The sequence below is a fragment of the Bos grunniens genome, chromosome 8 (genome assembly GCF_055505025.1).
Source record: "Bos grunniens cultivar Pamir isolate PY7600 chromosome 8, Bosgru_T2T1.0, whole genome shotgun sequence".
Taxonomy (NCBI): Eukaryota; Metazoa; Chordata; class Mammalia; order Artiodactyla; family Bovidae; genus Bos; species Bos grunniens.
In genome coordinates this window covers 107,648,801-107,668,428 of record NC_141172.1, presented here as the reverse complement: position 1 = coordinate 107,668,428, position 19,628 = coordinate 107,648,801, and the positions used below count along the sequence as shown (strand labels likewise).

Here is a 19,628-nt window from a genome sequence, read left to right as displayed (position 1 = left end):
GCTAAAGCAAATGGTATTATAATACCTTTGAATGTGTCCATATAATTGCTAACTGATCAGTTTCTATTAGATTGGTGCAAAAGTAATTGTAGCTTTGCATTGTTGAACTCTGCAGTTTGATATTGGAATACATTCTTAAGTAAATGTGCTTATGTTAAACATCATTTAATGCTCATTTCTCTCTGTATGTTTTTTGTTAATGACTTATTACTTGCTGTGTATTTTATATTTATTTGAGATTATGAGAATGGTGTTGGGCAAATTCAAGCAATTTTCTTATTCAAGTTCAAAATGGGTAGTAAAACAGCAGAGACAACTCGCAACATCAACAACACATTTAGCCTAGAAACTGCTAAGGAATGTACAGTGCAGTGGTGGTTTAAGAAGTTTTGCAAAGGAAACAAGAGCCTTGAATGAGTGCAGTGTCTGGGAATCAGAAGTTGACAATGACCAACTGAGAACAATCACTGAAGCTGATTCTGTTCTAAGAAATAGCCAAAGAACTCAACATTGACCTATGGCTGATTCATGCTGAGGTTTGACAGAAAACAACAAAATTCTGTAAAGCAAAAATAAAAATTAAAAAAATGTGAATTAATACATTAAAAAAAAAAAGAAAGAACTCAACTTTGACCATTCTACAGTCATTCAGAATTTGAAGCAAATTGGAAGGGTGAAAAACTCGATAAGTGGGTATTTCATGAGCTGACCAAAAAAAAAAAAAAAAATCATTTTTAAGTGTGATCTTCTCTTTTTCTATGCACAACAATGAACCATTTCTCCACTGGATTGTGACATGTGACAAAAGGTGGATTTTATAGTACAACCGGAAATGACCAGCTCGGTGACTGGACCGAGAAGAAACGCCACGACACTTCCCATAGCCAAACTTGCATCAGAAAAAGGTCATGGCCACTGGTGGTTGCAGCTGATCTGATCCACTGCAGCTTTCTGAATCCTCGTGAAACCATTACATCTGAAAAGTATGCTCAGCAAATTGATGAGATGCACAGAAAACTGCAACGCCTGCAGCCAGCATTGGTCAACAGAAAGGGCCCAATTCTTCTCCATGACAACTCCCGACTGCACTTGGCACAACCAACGCTTCAAAAGTTGAATGAATTGTGCTACGAGGTTTGCCTCATTCACCACATTTAGCTGACCTCTAGCCAACCGACTGACACTTCTTCAAACATATCAGCAACTTTTTGGAGGGAAAACACTTCCACAACCAGCAGGAGGAAGAAATGCTCTCCAAGAGTTTGTCAAATCCCAAAGCGTGAATTTTTATGCTATAGGAATAATCAAACTTATTTCTTGTTGGCAAAAATATGTTGATTGTAATGGTTCCTATTTTGATTAATAAATATGTGCTTGAGCCTAGGTATAATGATTTAAAATTCATGGTCTGAAACTGCAATTACTTTTGGAAAGAAATACATGTGTAAAATGAGAAGACATGATTTATGGTCTCTGCTTCACCTTTTATTTGCTGAATGATTATGGGCAAGCAAGTCAACGTATTCAACCAGTCTCTTGACCAGGAAATATTAATGGTAATATTTACCCTATATGATTACACAGTGGTTAGGAGTACACACTTTAAAATCAAATTCTAGGGGAGTGAGTTTCTAGATCCACCACTAACTAGACATGCCTTTGCAATTGGACTACTCTTTTTGAAATTTTAGAGTAAAATATAAGCCTATATTTTATTTTCCTCATGTATAAAATGCCAATAATAATAGTGGCTTTCCAAAGAGTTAATGTTGAAACATGATAAATTTTATATAATGTCTACCAAGTACTATGGGCTTCCCAGCAGCTCAGCAGTAAAGAATCTGCCTGCAATGCAGGAGCAGCAAGAGATGTGGGTTTGATCCCTGGGTTTGGAAGATCCCCTTTAGAAGGAAATGGCAACCCACTCCAGTATTCTTTCTTGGAGAATTCCATGGACCCAGGAACTTGGCAGGCTACAGTCCATGGTGTCGCAGAGTCGGACATGACTGAAGTGACTTAGCACACACACACACAAAGTAATAAGCATTTCATGAATGTTGATTATTTAAAAATATATATATACCTTTATGTTATTGGATCACAATGGAGATCAAGTAATTGATGTCATGAATCTTAGAAGCTATACATATTTTAAAGAATGCCAAAGAGAGATGATTGTTAATGATGTATATACATGCAGGAAATAATTCATCATTTTTTCCTCCTCTTTTTTTAATTCATGAAAGGGTTGGATAATGTCCATAAGAATATACATAACTTTAGGAAAGAGAAAGATGCTTCTAAATTTAAATAACAATATAATGATGATACATGTACAGACATTTAACAGTAATAAATTTGATCAGTGTCTCATCAATAGGCAAAGATGAGATCAAAGATGCTTTGTTTCCAGAAATGATCTGGTTTCCATCATGGCTCACTGATGCCAAACTAAGCCTTGAGAGGATTCTAGAAAAATGGTGCCTTGAACATGCTATTGTGCTGAGCAGAGCTGGGACAAGCAGATATGCAGAACCTAAAAAAGGTTGAAAATCTTAGCTTCTGCTGAAATCCTAATGAAATTGAATATGAAGAACAGCTTTCCCTTTCAATCAAAAGAAAGCCTAGTGATTAGTGGAGAATCCTGGTAAATGGTTGACCTATCAAAATTCATGACCTGGAACTTCCTTAGTGGCCCAGTGGCTGAGATCCCACAATCCCGATGCAGGTGGTCTGGGTTCAAACCCTGGTCAAGGAACTAGATCCTACATGCTCCAACTAAGTGTTCACATACCACAACTAAAGATCCCACATGCTGAAACCAAGATTGAAGATCCTGCAGGCTGCAGCTAAGATGTGAAACAGTCAAATGAATAAATAAATATTTTAAAAAACAGAACGAAGAACCGTGACCCTTCAGAGGAGGAAGTTCACATGGCTTGCAGTAGGCGTGCTCCACCTCCTGACATTCATGGGCAGGAGGACTTGAAGTACAAAGACAGGAGACCAGGGAATAGAGGGACTACACCCTACTACTTCATCAGGGCCTTCATGGACTACCTCCTGAACCTTCAATCTCTCATGAGACTTCTACAGTCAAGGTGTTATTTTTTGGAAGCTCCACAGAAAAGTTTTGGCACTGCTCCAGGGAGCAGTCAAAGGACCATAACAAGACACCCAGCAGGGCTTGCAGCTAGATAGAGAGGAAGATCAGGGAACAAAATACAGAGTTAAAGGAGAAAGAGGTCACTCTAAACAACTAAAACATCATTAAAGAGTATATGCATTCTTTTAAGATTGTAATCAATAGTCTTTTAAGATTGTAAACCATTTACAAGCCTATTGAAATATATAAAATAAAACCTGTTGGTTTTTAGTGGATGGGAAGATTTAATACTACAAAGGGTCATATTTCTAGTAATTAATAAAAAAAAAAAAGAAGGAGAGAAGGAGATAAGAGAGAGTGGAAGGGAGGGAGGGAAGAAGACAGGGACAGAGATCAAATAGAAAACAAGTATTTCAAAGCACGAAGATAATATATGAAGTAATGAACATCAAGAATGCAGTTATAAGTAACAGGTAAGACATATAGGAGATCTAGTACACGGAGGATAGAAATTTCAAAAGAAGAAAAATAAATGCATAGAGAAGAAATTAATTAGAAATAATTTTTAAAATTTCAAAAAGCATTACCACGTAGGGTTTATTCTTTGACTATGAGGTTCATTTGAAAATATACCTAATTTTCTACATCACCATATTAAAGGGGAAATTAGCTGACTCCATCAAAAGATTGTGAAAATGCATTTAATAAATTTAAAACCCATTCTTAAAAATTATAGTTAAGTACAAATTGAATAAAAACTATTTAATACAAAAAATATCAGGACACTGGAAGAAATAACTGCTATCTACATTAATATTCCAACATGCCTTAGATGTTCTAGCAAATATTCAAAAACAGGAGAATTAAATTACTTTTGTAAAGAATTTGAAAAGAAGATACTTAACCATCTCCTCTTGAATGTTATATACAGAGATAATCCATCAGAATGATGACACATGAAAATAATAAGAGAATTTGCTTGGTGACTGAATATAAAATAAATGTACAAAATAAATATATTATCTCTATTCTAGCAAAATTCAGTTGAAAAAAGAAATTGAGAAATAATCTAAATAGCCCAAAACTTTAAATTTTAGAAATAAATTCAACATTAAAGAAATAAGATATATATAATCCTAAACAGTATTATTGGAAAACACAAAATAAAAATTCCTGAAGCGAATAGCATGGCTTGGATGGATGGAAAGATTTAATACTATAGTCAACTTTCCAGCAATTAATATAAAAATTATGCCAATTCCAATTAGACTAATTGCATGTAAATGTAATCTATCTAAATTTCTACCTAAGTAGCTATTTACCTCTGCTACTGCTAAGTCACTTCAGTTGTGTCCGACTCTGTGCGACCCCATAGACGGCAGCCCACCAGGCTCCCCCGTCCCTGGGATTCTCCAGGCAAGAACACTGGAGTGGGTTGCCATTTCCTTCTCCAATGCATGAAAGTGAAAACCGAAAGGGAAGTTGCTCAGTCGTGTCCGACTCTTAGCGACCCCATGGACTGCAGCCCACCAGGCTCCCCTGTCCCTGGGATTCTCCAGGCAAGAGTACTGGAGTGGGGTGTCATTGCCTTCTCCAGTATTTATCTCTACTCTTCCTTTATTGAGGAAAAAGATAATTCAATAAAATAATCTTAAAAGTCATATAAAGTCCTAAACAATATCCAAGAAAAAGTATCAAAAGGAGGATAGTGAAGACTGACTTGCCTTACTAATATTTTAACAGTCCAATAACCAACACAGAATTGTATCAATGCTCGTTAGTATTGAGATACAAATATAAAAATATATAAAATAAATTAGTCTCTGAGGAGGCTGATTCCAACACATTATCCAGCCACGTTAGCTTTGCTAGTTTTCAGACAGAGCACGCCAAACACTCTCCTCTTTAAGGATTTTACATTTGCTGTTTCCTCTGTTTCAAATACTCTGATAATAGATATATACACAGCTCTGTAGCATCATTCAAGTTTCTGTTCAAGAGTTATTTTATGAATAAATAAGTCTTTGGACACTCTCTAAAGACTACCTGTCTTCATTTTTTTATCTCCTGCTTTATTTTATTAACATCAAAAATTGATTGGTTAATTGACTGATTTAGTTAGTTATTTTCTACTTTCTTCTACTAGAATATAAACTCCAGGAAAATGAGGCCTTTGCTTGGCTCCATGCTATAATTCTAGGACTTAGAAAATTGCATGACAGAAAGTATATACATTCAGAATCCAAAAAGAGGTCACAATATTTATATGAGAATTTAAAATGTAACAAAAGCAACATTTCAATGTGGGGGGAAAGGATGATTAAACTAAAATGAGCTAGCACAACTGGCTACCCATCTGGAAGAAAATTAAGTTGGAGCCTGTCTCACATCATAGAAAAAATAAATTCCAGATGGTTTAGAAGCTTAAATACAAAAATAAAAGATTAAATAAATAAAACAAAAGTATCTCAAGATATTCTAAGCATAGGAGTAAATTTCATGACCAAGAAAAAAAAAAGAGAGGAGATTAAAAGTAAAACTATTCTGCATAAAACTGTAATATACATGTTCTAATTATGTATGCATTCTCAGTTACTCGGTCCTGTCTGATTCTGAGACCCCATGGACTGTAGCCCACCAGGCTCCTCTGTCCATCGCATTCTCTAGGCAAGAATACTGCAGTGGGTAGCCATTCCCTTTTCCAGGAGATCTTCTCAACCCAAGGATCAAACCTGGGTCTCTTGCATTACAGACAGATTCTCTTAACATTTGAGCCACCAGGGAAGCCCAATTACATATATATATATATATGTAATTTACATGTATATGATTTTTACAGGAGCTTCCCAGGTGGCACAGTAGTAAAGAATCCACTTGCCAATGCAGGAGACACAAGAGACATAAGTTTGATCCCTGGGTCAAGAAGGTCCCCTGGAGTAAGGAAATGGCAGCCCACTTCAGTATTTGTGTCTGGAAAATTCCAGAACAGAGGAGTCTGGCAGGCTACAGTCCATGGGGTCACAAAGAGTTGGACACTACAGAGTATGAGGCTTCCCCTACTAGAGTTTGTCTGGTGGATCACCTGTGGCTCCATAGCTGGGTTTTGTTGGAGTTTTCTCTTTTGGGGAATTAGACTCAAGAAGCAACTGCTTTTGAGGATCTATTCTTATAATATAAGAAAAAAAAATCAAGAAAGTATCCAGAATTTACCCCCTTAAAGTCATATCATATTAACTCTAAAGTCAGTGAGGTGGAAAAATGCACTTACACCCAATGTATGGCAAGGAAGAGATTGAATAAGACAACTTTCCACACCATTCAACTGAACATTTTCACTGAGATTCCAGTGAATTTGTCCTTTGGAAATTAAATATGAACATCTGCCTCTGTGTCAGGCAGAATAATTCCCATGCCCCAGGACGTCCATATCCTAATCTGTGACGTGTGGCTATGTTGCCTTACATGGTATAAGGAACCAGTATAAGTATACAATAGTATAAGTATGCCTGACATAGTATAAGGAGCTTTGCAGATGTGATTAAATTGAGGCTTTTGAGATGCGGAGACGATCCTGGATTATCTGTGTGAGTCCCGTGTATTCACAATGGTCCTTACAGAAGGGAGATGTAATTAGAAGACTGGTGGTGGGAGAAAGAGATTGGAGTGATATGAGGAAGAGGCTATCAGCCAAGGAATGGAGGTAAACCGTGAAAAAGACAGGAGAGTGGTTTCTCTCCTACAGCCTTCAGCAAAAACTGTCAATCCATTGTAGGACTTACGATCTCAATAACAGCAAGAGGAAAAAAGCATTTTTTAAGCCTCCAAGTTTGTGGTAAACTGTTACTTGCAATAGAATTCTCTATCACTTTATACATGTACACACACACATGCTGCTGCTAAGTCGCTTCAGTCGTGTCCGACTCTGTGCGACCCCATAGACGGCAGCCCATCAGGCTCCCCCGTCCCTGGGATTCTCCAGGCAAGAACACTGGAGTGGGTTGCCATTTCCTTCTCCAATGCATGAAAGTGAAAAGTGAAAGTAAAGTCGCTCAGTCGTGTCCGACTCTTAGCGACCCCATGGACTGCAGCCACCAGGCTCCTCTGTCCATGGGATTTTCCAGGCAAGAGTACTAGAGTGGGTTGCCATTGCCTTCTCCACACACATAGACATATATATATGACATATATACATATATAATACACATGCACACGTATATAATACATACACTGTGCTTATTTCAATATTGTTGGTAGTGTCAAAAATTAGAAACAAAAATTTCATTCATTATTAGAGAAGGTGTACATCATTCCACACTGTAATATATGCTCAAACTTTAGAATAGTATTTAGCAATTGAAGTAACATTGTAAATTGTAACATTTGACTTGGAGGATATTTTGAGCGATATTGTTGGAAAAAACCAGGATGCTAAAAAGTATATATTATGATTCTATTTTATAATCAATAAGAGCAGTAGCTTTTATTTTTAATAAATAAAATTATATTATTTACATTATTTTGTAGTTCTGCTTTTTTACATTTGGTGTGTGTGTGTAATCATATCTTTTTTCTGATATATATACGTGTACATATATATATATATTTATATGATGACTATGGCAAAGAATACATAATAATATACATCAAAATGTTGCTATGGTTACTTAGTTGAGGGATGCACTTAGGAAGAGTTGATCTGAAGAAAAAGAAAAGAGGAGGAGCACATAGAAACCATACTTAAAAAACTGTTTGATATGATTCTGATAGTGTTAAATTTTGTATTGTATTTATTTATAATTATGTGCTTAGTTGCTCAGTTGTGTCCATCTCTTTGGGACCCCGTGGACTGTAGCCCACCAGCCTCCTCTGTCCATGAGGATTTTCAAAGCAAGAATACTGGAGTGGGTTGCCATGCCCTCCTCCAGGAGATCTTCCCAACCCAGTAATTGAGCACAGGTCTCCCACCTTGCAGGCAGATTCTTTACCATCTGAAGCACCAGGGAAGCCCAAGAATACTGGAGTGGGTAGCCTATCCCTTTTCCAGGGGAACTTCCTGACCCAGGAATCGAACCTGGGTCTTCTGTATTGCAGGGGAATTCTTTACTAGCTGAGCTACCAGGGAAGCCCTATTTATCATTCTATATATATTAAAAATTAGAGGGCAGGGGCTTCCCTGGTGGTTTAGTGGTAAAGATTCTGCCTGCCAATGCAGGAAACACAGGTTCTATCCCTGATCTGGGAAGATCCCACATGCAACTAAATCCATTTGCCAGAACTACTAAGTCTGTGCCCTAGAGGCTGGGGAACTACAGCTACTGAAGTCCATGTGCCCTAGAGCCCAGCGCCCTCAACAAGAGTGAAAGTGAAAGTCTCTCAGTCATGTCTGACTGTTTGCAACCCAACGGACTTGTTACAGTCCACGGAATTCTCCAGACCAGAATACTGGAGTGGGTAACCATTCCCTTCTTTAGGGGATCTTCCCAACCCAGGGATCGAACCCAGGTCTCCCACATTGCAAGCAGATTCTTTACTAGCTGTGCCATGAGGGAAGACCAAGAACTCTGCAGTGGGTAGCCAATCCCTTCTCCAGGAGATCTTCCTGACCCAGGAATCCAACCCAGGTGTTCTGCATTGTAGGTGGGTTCCTTACCAACTGAGCTATCAGGGAAGCCCCCGAAATGAGAAGCCTGCCTACCACAGCTAGACAAAAACCCACGCACCAACAAAGACCCAGCACAGCCAAAAATCAATAAATAAAATAATTTAAAAAATTAGAGGGCAAAGAATTACTAACATGTGTGCTGACCTATAGGAGTGTCTAGGATTTATTTTTAAGCAGTGGAAAACAGAGATACAGGTTAATGTGAATAATATGGTGCTACTTGCTAAAAATTAATTAACATATATGTTTCCATTTATGCAACATTCCCACAATGACAAAATTTTAAAGATGGTAACGGATGTGTGGTTGGCAGGACTTAGAGGTGGGATCAGGAAGGGAAAAGGGAGTAGGTTTAACTATCAAAGGGTAGCTGAGGGAATTTTGTAGTGATGCAACTTTGTTTGTCTTGATTATGGTAGTGATTACAAGAATCTATGAAGGTAGTAAAATCGCATAGAGCTGTACACACATTAACAGAAATACAAACACACACATGCATGTATGCAAAGGTGATAAAAATTGCACAAAGTCAATGGAGGTTTCCAGCTTTTGATAGTTTACTCTAGTTATGTAAGGCCTTCCCTGGTGGCTCAGATGGTAAAGAGTCTGCCTACAATGTGGGAGACCTGGGTTTGATCCCTGGGTCGGGAAGATCCCGTGGGGAAGGAAATGGCAACCCACTACAGTATTCTTGACTGGAAAATCCCATGGACAGAGGAGATTGGTTGGCTATTGTCCATGGGGTCGCAAAGAGTCGGATATGACAGCGACTTCACCATCACTGCTATGTAAGGTCACTATATTGAGAAAGCAGGTGGGAAGAGCACTGAACCTCCCTGTCCTATAGTTGTGATATCTGTGAGTCTAATATGACTTCAATGCATTTTTTTAAATGAGCAAACAAAAATCTCAAATGTGTTCAAATGCTTGCATATAGGTCCCTATGACCCAAGAGAAATATCATATATAGCACATAGTTGCTATTATTACTTCAGTAAGTAAAATTTGAAAGAGAAAATTTAGCTAACTGGTTATACATGTTTATATGAGTAACAGTGACATTATTTTTATAATATGAAATAGAGTGAGCAAAGGTACATTAAATACAAAATTTAGATTTTGATTAAAAATTTTAAATAACGAGGTGAGCATACATTTTTCTTATGTTGTTTCTTTTCATGTGTTTTATTTTTTATTTGTCTCTTTAACTGAAATGTGGTTGATTTACAATATATCTGTTTCAGATATAAAACATAGTGATTTGATATTTTTACAGATTATACTACATATGAAGTACAAATGAAATGTTAATCTCTGTCATGTCTGACTCTTTTGAGACCCCACGGACTGTAGCCCGCCAGACTCCTCTGTCCATTGAAATATCCAGGCGAGAATACTGGAGTGGGTTGCCATTCCCTCCTAGCAGTTTGTACTTCTTAATCCCTTATCTTCTCTTGCTCCTTCCCCCCATCTCATCCCACTGATAAGCACTACTTTGTTCTGTGCGTTTGTGAGAGTTTCTGTTTTGTTTTGTTATATTAATTAACTTCTTTTACTTTTAAGATTCCATATATAAGTGAAAACACACTGTGTTTGTCTTTGTCTAACTTATTTCACGAAGTATAATACCCTCCAAGCCCACCCACCCATGTGGCTGCAAATGGCAATATTTCACTCCTACTTATGGCTGAGTAATATTCATTATATATATATATATATATGTATTATACATGTATACCACATCACTTTATCCATTTGTCTCTTGAACACTTGTGTTCATATCTTGCCTGCTGTAAATTACACTACTATTGGGGTACATGTGTCTTTTCAAATTAGTGTTTTCATTTTCTTCCAATATATATATATACCCACGAAGGGAATTGCCAGATCACATGGTAGTTTCTGTCTTTAATTTTTTGATGAACTTCTATAGTGATTTCCACATTGGTTGTACCAGTTTACATTCCAACTATGACATTGTTATCATCATTATTCAATCAAGAATTGACCACCTTTGTCAGTGCATCTTCAGAAGCATCTACCAATTAATTAATGCAGCAAATGTTTATTGGGAACCTATTATAAACCAGCTACCATGAAAAACCATCATTGTACAGAGGTATAGTGTAGATTTTGCCCTCTTGCCCTTTAAGAACTTAAAATTCCTGTGAGAAGGCTAAGATGGGAGAGACAAGGAAGAGATCACCAACAGACTTCCTACCTCACTACCACAGCCCACCTGGCAAGGAGACGTTGCCAGCATCTCCTCTGCAGACATTAAGAAGAACAGAAGTCATTTTCATATAACCTGCATTATATTTTTGTTCATCATAGATCTAATAACTGTCCATTGCTTTAAAACACTGAGAAGACACAGAACAATAGGCAGATAAATTATAAACATTTGGGGTTTTTTATTTTCAGTGTTATATCTAATAAAATTATAATGTAATAATATTAATACATTAAATTTTAAAATTATATTTATTACAATCATAGAATAGAATATAATGTGGCCTAGTACATTTATTTCTATATTATACTTTTTCTATATTTAAATTAAATGATAAATGAATTCCATTTTAATATAAATTATCAATAAGATTCACTTTTTTCTAGTTGTGAAAAACTCCTAGTAATATCTTTCTTCCAAAGTGTAAATTATCATGTATATCATTTTTATGAAAGTCAACCACTGCCAAGCTGGTGTACATTAACAGAAATTGGAAGAGGCTGTATTCGGTGACAGTGGGTGGTTTCTTTTTTTTTATTGAAGTATAGTTGATTTACAATATCATATTAGTTCCAGGTGTATAACACAGTGATTCAATATGTTAATAGATTTGTTGTTTTTCAGTTGCTCAGTTGTGTCAAACTCTTTGCAACCCCATGGACTGCAGCACACCAGGATTCACTGTCCTTCAGCATCTCCGAGAGTTTGCTCAAACTCATGTCCATTGACTCGGTGATATATCCTCTGTCATCCCCTTCTCCTCATGCCTTCAATCTTTCCCAGCATCAGGAGCTTTTCAAATGAGTCAGTTATTCCCATCAGGTGGCCAAAGTATTGGAGTTTCAGCTTCAACATCAGTCCTTCCAATGAATATTCAGGACTGATTTCCTTTAGGATTGACTGGTTTGATCTCCTTGCAGTCCAAGGGACTCTCAAGAGTCTTATCCAATTACACAGTTCAAAAGCATCAATTCTTCAGCACTCAGCCTTCTTTATAGTCCAACTCTCGCATCCATACATGACTACTGGAAAAACCATAATGTCTCAGCTTTTTAATATGCTATCTAGGTTTGTCTTTTAATTTCATGGTGCAGTCATCATCTGCAATGCTTTGGAGCCCAAGAAAATAAAATCTATCACTGTTTCCATTGTTTCCCCATCTATTTGCCATGGAAGTGATGGGACTGGATGCCATGATCTTAGTTTTTTGAATGCTGAGTTTTAAGCCAGCTCTTTCACTCTCCTCTTTCACTTTCATCAAGAGGCTCTTTAGTTCCTCTTTAATTTCTGGCATAAGGGTAATGCCATCCACATACTGATGTTAATAGGTTGCACTCCACTTAAAGTTATCACAAAAGAATGGCTATAGTGCTCTGTGCTATTTAGTATATTTTTGTTACTTATTTATTTTATACATAGCAATTGTATCTCAGTCTTCTACCCCTGATTTGCCCCTCCCTCCTTTACTCTCTCCATTGGTAAGCACCAGTTTATTCTCTATATCTGTGAATTTGTTTCTGTTTTGTTATATGGGTTGGATTGTTTTTATTAGTTTTTAGATTTCATATGTAAGTGATAACAAAGAGCATTTGTCTTTCTTGTCTGGCTGGTTTCCCTAAGCATAATACTCTCTAGATCCATCCACGATGTTGCAAATGATAGCATTTCATTCTTTTGTATGACTATTACCCATTCATATCTTTTTTATCTGTTCATCTTTTCAAGGGTATTGAGGTTGCTTCCATTTCTTAGCTATTGTAAATAATGCTGAATGAACACTGATGTTCATTAATTTTTTTTGAATTAGTATTTTCTTTTTCTTCAGATATATACTGAACCATGAACTGTGACATTGCTGGGTGGTATGGTAGTTCTGTTTTTGGTTTTTGAGTATACTTCGTGCTGTGTCTCCGTAGTAGCTCCACCAATTTACATCCCACCAACAGTATACAAGGGTTCGTTTCCTTTCCATATTCTTGCCAACATTTGTTATTTGTAGGCTTTTTGATGATAGGCATTTTGACAGGTATGAGATGATATCTCATTTTGGCTTTGATTTGCATTTCTCTGATAATTAACACTTTTGAGCATTTTTAAATGTATCTGTTGGTGATATATATATTTTATTTGAAAAAAAAGTCTATTCAGCTCTTCTGCTCATTTTTAAAATTGGGTTCTAAGGGATTTTTTTTTATATTGGGTTCTATGAGTTGTTTACATATTTTGGGTATTAACCTTTAATTAGCTTTATCATTTGCAAATGTTTTCTCCCATTCAGTAGGTTGCCTTTCTGTTTTGTCAATAGTTTCCTTTGCTGTACCTAAGCTTTTAAGTTTAATTAGGTCCCATTTGCTTATTTTTGCTTTAATTTCTTTTGCCTTAGGAGAGAATTCCAAAAAAGAAAAAAAAGATTGCTGCAATTTATGTAAGAGAATATTCTGCCTATGATCTCTTCTAGGAGTTTTATGGTTTCAGGTTTTACATTTAAGTCTTCAATCCATTTTGAATTTATTTTTATATATCATGAGGAAGTGTTCTAATTTAATTGTTTTACAAGTAGCTGTCCCGTTTTCCTAGCATCATTTATTGAAGAGATTGTCTTTTCTCCATTGTATATTCTTGTCTCCTTTGTCCTAGATTAACTGAACATACACAGGTGGATTTACTTCTAGGCTCTCTGTTCTGTTGCATGTCTGGTTTCGTGCCACTACCATGCTATTTTGAGTATTATAGCTTTGTAGTATAGTCTGAAATCAAGTAGCATACCTCCAGCTTTGTTCTTTTCTTCTCAAGATTTCTTTGGCAGTTCAAGGCCTTTCATGGTTTCATACAAATTTTAGGATTATTTGTTCTAGTTCAGTAAAAACACATGCCATGGGTATTTCATACAGATTGCGCAGGTCTTGACATGATTCTGTCACTTTCCTACCTGATTCCATGTGGATCTTTTGCTTTATTTGTACAGGTCTTTCTGCAAGTTTCCAGTTAGTTTTTAGTGCGAATTATTCCACACATAGATATATTTTTGGTGTGTTTTTTGGGGGAGGTGAGTTCTGAGTCCTCCCACTTCACCATTTTGACTCTGCTCAGAAACACCTTTATTTTCATTTTTAAAATAGCTTTACTTTAGTTATAATGGATGTGCAAAAACTGTATACATTTAGTGTATACAAGTTGATGGTATCAACATATGCATACATCAGTGAAACCATTATCATGATGGAGATAACCAACATATCCATCATCTCCAAAGCTTCCAAATGCCCTCCTTTTTTGAACACCTAACTTGACATCTACAGTTTAAACAAAATTTCCAGTGCACAAACAGTGTTGTTCATTATAAGTGCTATGCTGCACAGCAGATCTCTAGAACTTGCTCATCTCACCTGACTGAAAGTTTATATCTATTGGATAATGTCTTTCCACTCCCCTCTGTCCCAGCCTCTAGAAACCATCATTCCACTCTATGCTTTTATGAATCTGACTATCACAAATACCTCACTTGAGCAGAGTCATGCAGTATTTGTCCTTCTGTGACTGGCGTATTTCACTCAGCATAACTTCACAATTGGTTCCATTGTAAAAAGTATTCAATTTCACCAGTATGTTTTGAATGTCCATTAGCATTGTGCCAAAGGTTGGTGATGCACAGCTGCGTGAGTCAGCAATCGCTTCTGTTCTATTTCTTGAGTTAATCATTCATCTATTGTTATGTATGAAATTTGTTCATGAGTTTTCCTTGTGAATCAGGTTGTGGTAAACATCTTAGTATATAAAACTTCCTCTGAGTTTAGTATTATCTCAGGATATATTCTCAGAAGTAAAATTATTGGGTCAAAGGGAAAATAAGAATTTTTAAGACCTTTGATACCTATTCCCAAACAAAATGAGATGAACAAGTTTACAAGTCCATTCTGAAAAACTGCCAGCTTCTAGGACACAATCAATCATTGTGACCTTAATGCAAAATATATTCAATAAAAAAAAGTCTGGCAGCAACAAATAGACATTTTTCCCCCTCTAATATAAGCTTGCCCCATAGATGAGACCCAAGTGAAGCTATCTTGTCAACAAAAGGGAAGTGAATTTAATATTTATTTACTTGCCATTTACTGCATGTCAAATACTACTTTATATTTGCTTTTTCATTTATCACACATATAAGAGCTTCAACAAATCAATACTTGACTGATAAACTTTTACATCTATAGTTTATATAGTGTTTTCATTTGCATGATTTCATTTATGACTAACAAATCTTGTCAATCTAAGAATGTGTTTTCATTTGTCTGTTTTTCTCTCGCGTTCTCGTTGAATAAACTTGTGAATGCTTTTTCAAAATCATATTAAAAAAAAACTTTAAGATGTGATTTACATTTTAAAAAGGAGAGAAGTAAAGAAGTCAGTGAAAATGTTTTAAGGGAACTTTATGAAAGCATTTGAAGCTCTGAAAGGTGATTTCCCCTCCTCCTCAACCATTTCCAACAAAAGCTCAATTTGGTACTTCTCCTTCATATTTGGGTCCCTTTAATTTTATAGGACCTTAGCCTGCCTTCTTTTCTGATACATCAGTGAAAAGGAAAATACAGACAATGGAACTGTACTCATCTGAAATGTTTCCATCTCTTCTTCTCCTCCCACCTCCTCCTCACAAGTAGATATCCATCCCAGAAATGCCATTCTTTCTGATGTTAGAATTCCATTATTGCAGTTAGTACTGGCAGCTGTTCTACAGGGACAAATGTGTAAAATAAAACAACTATTTGATTTAAAAGATCCATTCAAATAACGCAGTTTAAAAGAATTAGAAAGAAAGAAAGAAAGAAAAATGGTATCTTAAGGATAAATAGCAGTCAACTTCTGTCCAGGGTAGTAGCAGTCAAATGCAAATAAAGATCCTTCAAAGAAATCACAGAGATGCTTCTCCAGGAGGTACAAATAATGCCTGTGGGTTGTTCATGTTGTGAGGTTGTGGGACAGAGAGAATGAAAATCAGGTTAGTTGCCAGGTAATTGGTGCCATGGAGATAGAAGGTATATAGTGATGATAGCAATAATTACACCTCCCTACTTTGTATAAAATATACCACTTGGCTGGCTTTAAAGTACATCCACAAGCAAAATCTCATTGAAGTTTCACAAAAACCCTCTGTGGTAGCTAAGACAATTATTACTAAGCTATCTTGCAGATGACAAAACTCTGGGAGGAATTTGCTTTCTCAAAATGACCCAGTTACTACTGGATCTGAATTTGGTCTAGATTTTGTAAATCCAAACTCACATTTTTTTCTCTTGCCCATAGCACTATCAAATTTTTTTTCAAGGAGGATACTATATATATGTAAACCTCTATCAACCATGAACTGTCTATTCACCATATTCTTTGCTGAATCAAGGAAAATGAACTAGAAGATACAAAGAGGAGATGGAGGATCAGTGTGAACATACGTCCTTATTTTCAAAACACATAAATTAAATGCCTTTGGTGAAATATAGACTGAGTGGGCACCCACCCAAAGCACAATTCTAGAACAATAAGTTAATGGAAAGGTTGAGAGGTTGCTGAGAGAGCTGGCATGTCTTGTCCATCTTGTTATCTTTAGTTATCTGGGGCTGGGCTTGGAGATGACTCAAGGAAAAGCAGTGGTCCCTAGAGTTGAGTATAATTTCACTGGGGATAGGCGGTGTCTTGGAGGTGTCCTAAAAGGGCCTTAGTCTCTTAGCCTTCTCAGAATCTTCATTAATTTCCTCTAGTAATTATTTTCATGAAGAAATAAAGTGTACATGTTCTGTAAACAGCTTTAGAAGGAGTCTCTTTCACATGGTCCCTCCAAATTGATTGCTACTTTCCATACAGAAATTTTGGAGCTGCTAATGTGCTAAACTAACCTCATTTTCTCCTATATTAAGTTTACTAGACCAGAGAAAGTAGATAAGATGTGTCTGGACTCGAGCAAGACACATTTGTCAAATGTCTCTCCCTATATCCATGTGGAAAAGTCTAGTATAATTAGAGGAACTAGTGACCGGTTGAATGATTTTACCCAAATGAATTCGTATGACTAAAGAGTAAAGTTCCTAGTTGTGTGCCTTAGCAGGGAAGCAGGAATGAATTCATCTCCCTTTTTTTCAATTTCAACCTCAAAATGGTGATAATGATTTTAAAACATAATTTTTGGTTCTTGTTTGTTTTAGTCTGACCCCAAAAGACCCATTTTCTTTATACAGTCTAGGCTGGCCCGTTAGAAGAACCTGGACTCTCAGGACCCTGAAATTAGTGAGAACCTAGACTGTTCTAAAGACTGATATATATTACTTGCTAGTCCTTGATCCAGCAAAGTCAAGAGATATTCTCCTCTAGTTTAAAGATAGAAATTGGGAAACAGAGAGTTCTTGACATCTATTCAAGGTCAAACATTTAAAGTGTCTGGAAATGGACTCATATTCCTTGATATTTTGTTTTCCAAACTCTTCACTCATGGTCGAGTTTCCATTAGGTACAGTAGGTGCAGTGTCTATAGCCTAAAACCCTTCTGAATTGAAGTGAAGTGAAGTCGCTCAGTCACGTCCGACTCTTTGCAACCCCATGGACTGTAGCCTACCAGGTTCCTCCATCCATGGGATTTTCCAGGCAAGAATACTGGAGTGGGTTGCCAATTCCTTCTCCAGGAGATCTTCCCAACCCAGGGATTGAAGCCAGGTCTCCTGCATTGTAGGCATACTCTTACCGTCTGAGCCACCAGGGAAGCTCAAGACCCTTCTAGGGAACTGTAAAAATGTTTTAATTTTGGTTTACCTTAAAATCGAAAAAAATAATAATGAATTTATAATGATGAATTTAGCCTGAATTTTATCCACCTTTATATCAATGTAGTCATAAAATACACTAAAAAATATTTTTTTTTATGGAGCATTTTTCACACAATGGCAAAAGTGCCTAGGCCCCACACAACATATAACACAGTCCTGTCTCCAAGCCGGTTCTATTTCACCTGCTTCCCTTGCACCATGAGAGGCAGAAAACAAGTAGATGTCTGTTGGGTGTGGCTGGGCATCAGAGACAAAGACTGGAGCAGTGAGAAATATATTGGGATAAGTTAACAAAGAATGAAAACAGTCTTGTGTAGAGCAGAGGATACTGCTGTGGCTACTTCACACTCTGTGTTTGCTGAAACTTTCCTTGTCTCCGTGTCCTCATGAATTCAAGGGAAGGATATCTATTCCTTGATTCACTTGGGGTGTCAAAAATGATCAGTAATGTCTCATTTCTGTTGAGGCTTCTGGAGACACAGGCCAATGAACTTTTCTCTTTTCAAAACCCAGGAGCTCTCAATATATATCAATGACAACTGATATTTTGTAATACTTTGTAGTTGACAATTACAGGCTTTGGATTCCAATAAACCTCTGTCCAAATCCTGGTCCAGATGATTTGGGGATGATTGCCTCTGGTCCAGACTTGGAGGCAAGGAAAGTTTTAGCAAACACAGAGCATGAATTAGCCACAGAAGTATCCTCTGCTCTACACAAGACCATTTTCATTCTTCGTTAACTTATCCCAATATATTTCTCACTGCTCCAGTCTTGTCTCTGATGCCCACCCACACGCAACAGACATCTAATTCTTTTCTGCCTCGTATGGTGCAAGGTCCAGATGTCCACCTCTTCCAGATGATTCATGGCCTCGACTATATCTTTATTTCAGTGCACTTAAAATATACTTAAAATATTTTATATGGAATGTGTGCTTAGTCCTTCAGTCATGTCCAACTCTTTGAAACCCCAAGGACTGTAGCCAGCCAGGCTCCTCTGCCTATGGGATTTGCCAGGCAAGAATACTGGACTGGGTTGCCATTTCCTTCTCCAGGGGATCTTCCCAACCCAGGGATCGAACCGAGGCCTCCGCGTTGCAGGCAGATTCTTTACCATTTGAGCCACTGAAGGAAAGGCCCCAAAAGGCAAAAGAAGGTGTGTAAGCTCCCTAGGCTTTAGTGTCCTAGGCTTTAGTGTCCTCGGCTGTGAACAAGACGCAGAGCTAGAACACGTCAACGGTTATTCTGCCAGTTAATGTTTTTATTTGTACCTGCAGATTACAGATGAGAAAACAGGTTCACAGAACAGAAATAAATTCCTCAAAGTCATATTCAAAAAGAAGCAGGGTTCAAACTTCATTACACAGCCAATTCTCTGGTTTTTCTTTGTAACCAAACCCAAGTTCTCAGAGCACGATTGAAAGTAACTGAAATGACAAAGCCTTCTTTGAAGATAGGGCCATCGGCAGGGACATCAAAAGACTCCAGATCGCTGTGAGGAGGCAAGGGTTGATAGAAGCTTAAGAGAAATGTTCTGCTACCTCCAGTTCCGTTCTTATCTCCCCTGCCATTATTCCTCAGCGGTCAACAGGTCACCTGAAATTGCCAACATATGTTGTTTCTGTCTCTAGGGATTTCAGACTTGAGACTTTGTTCCATTGGGATTTCCCAGGAGGCCATCATTATTGCCTTTTCCTTTTCTCTCTTTTTTTAATTCTCTTTTCTTAAAAATTGAAGTATAGTTCATAAACAATATAAGTTACAGGTGAACAATATGGTGATTCACAAATTTTAAAGGTTATACTGCATTTATAGT

At 37.0% G+C, this 19,628-nt stretch overlaps 1 long non-coding RNA gene across 1 annotated transcript in view; it reads right to left on the bottom strand.

The window, feature by feature from the left end:
* Positions 1-19,628, bottom strand: part of LOC147367887 (uncharacterized) — a 140,991-nt gene that overhangs the window by 44,240 nt on the left and 77,123 nt on the right. The gene's annotated exons all lie outside the window — the stretch shown is intronic.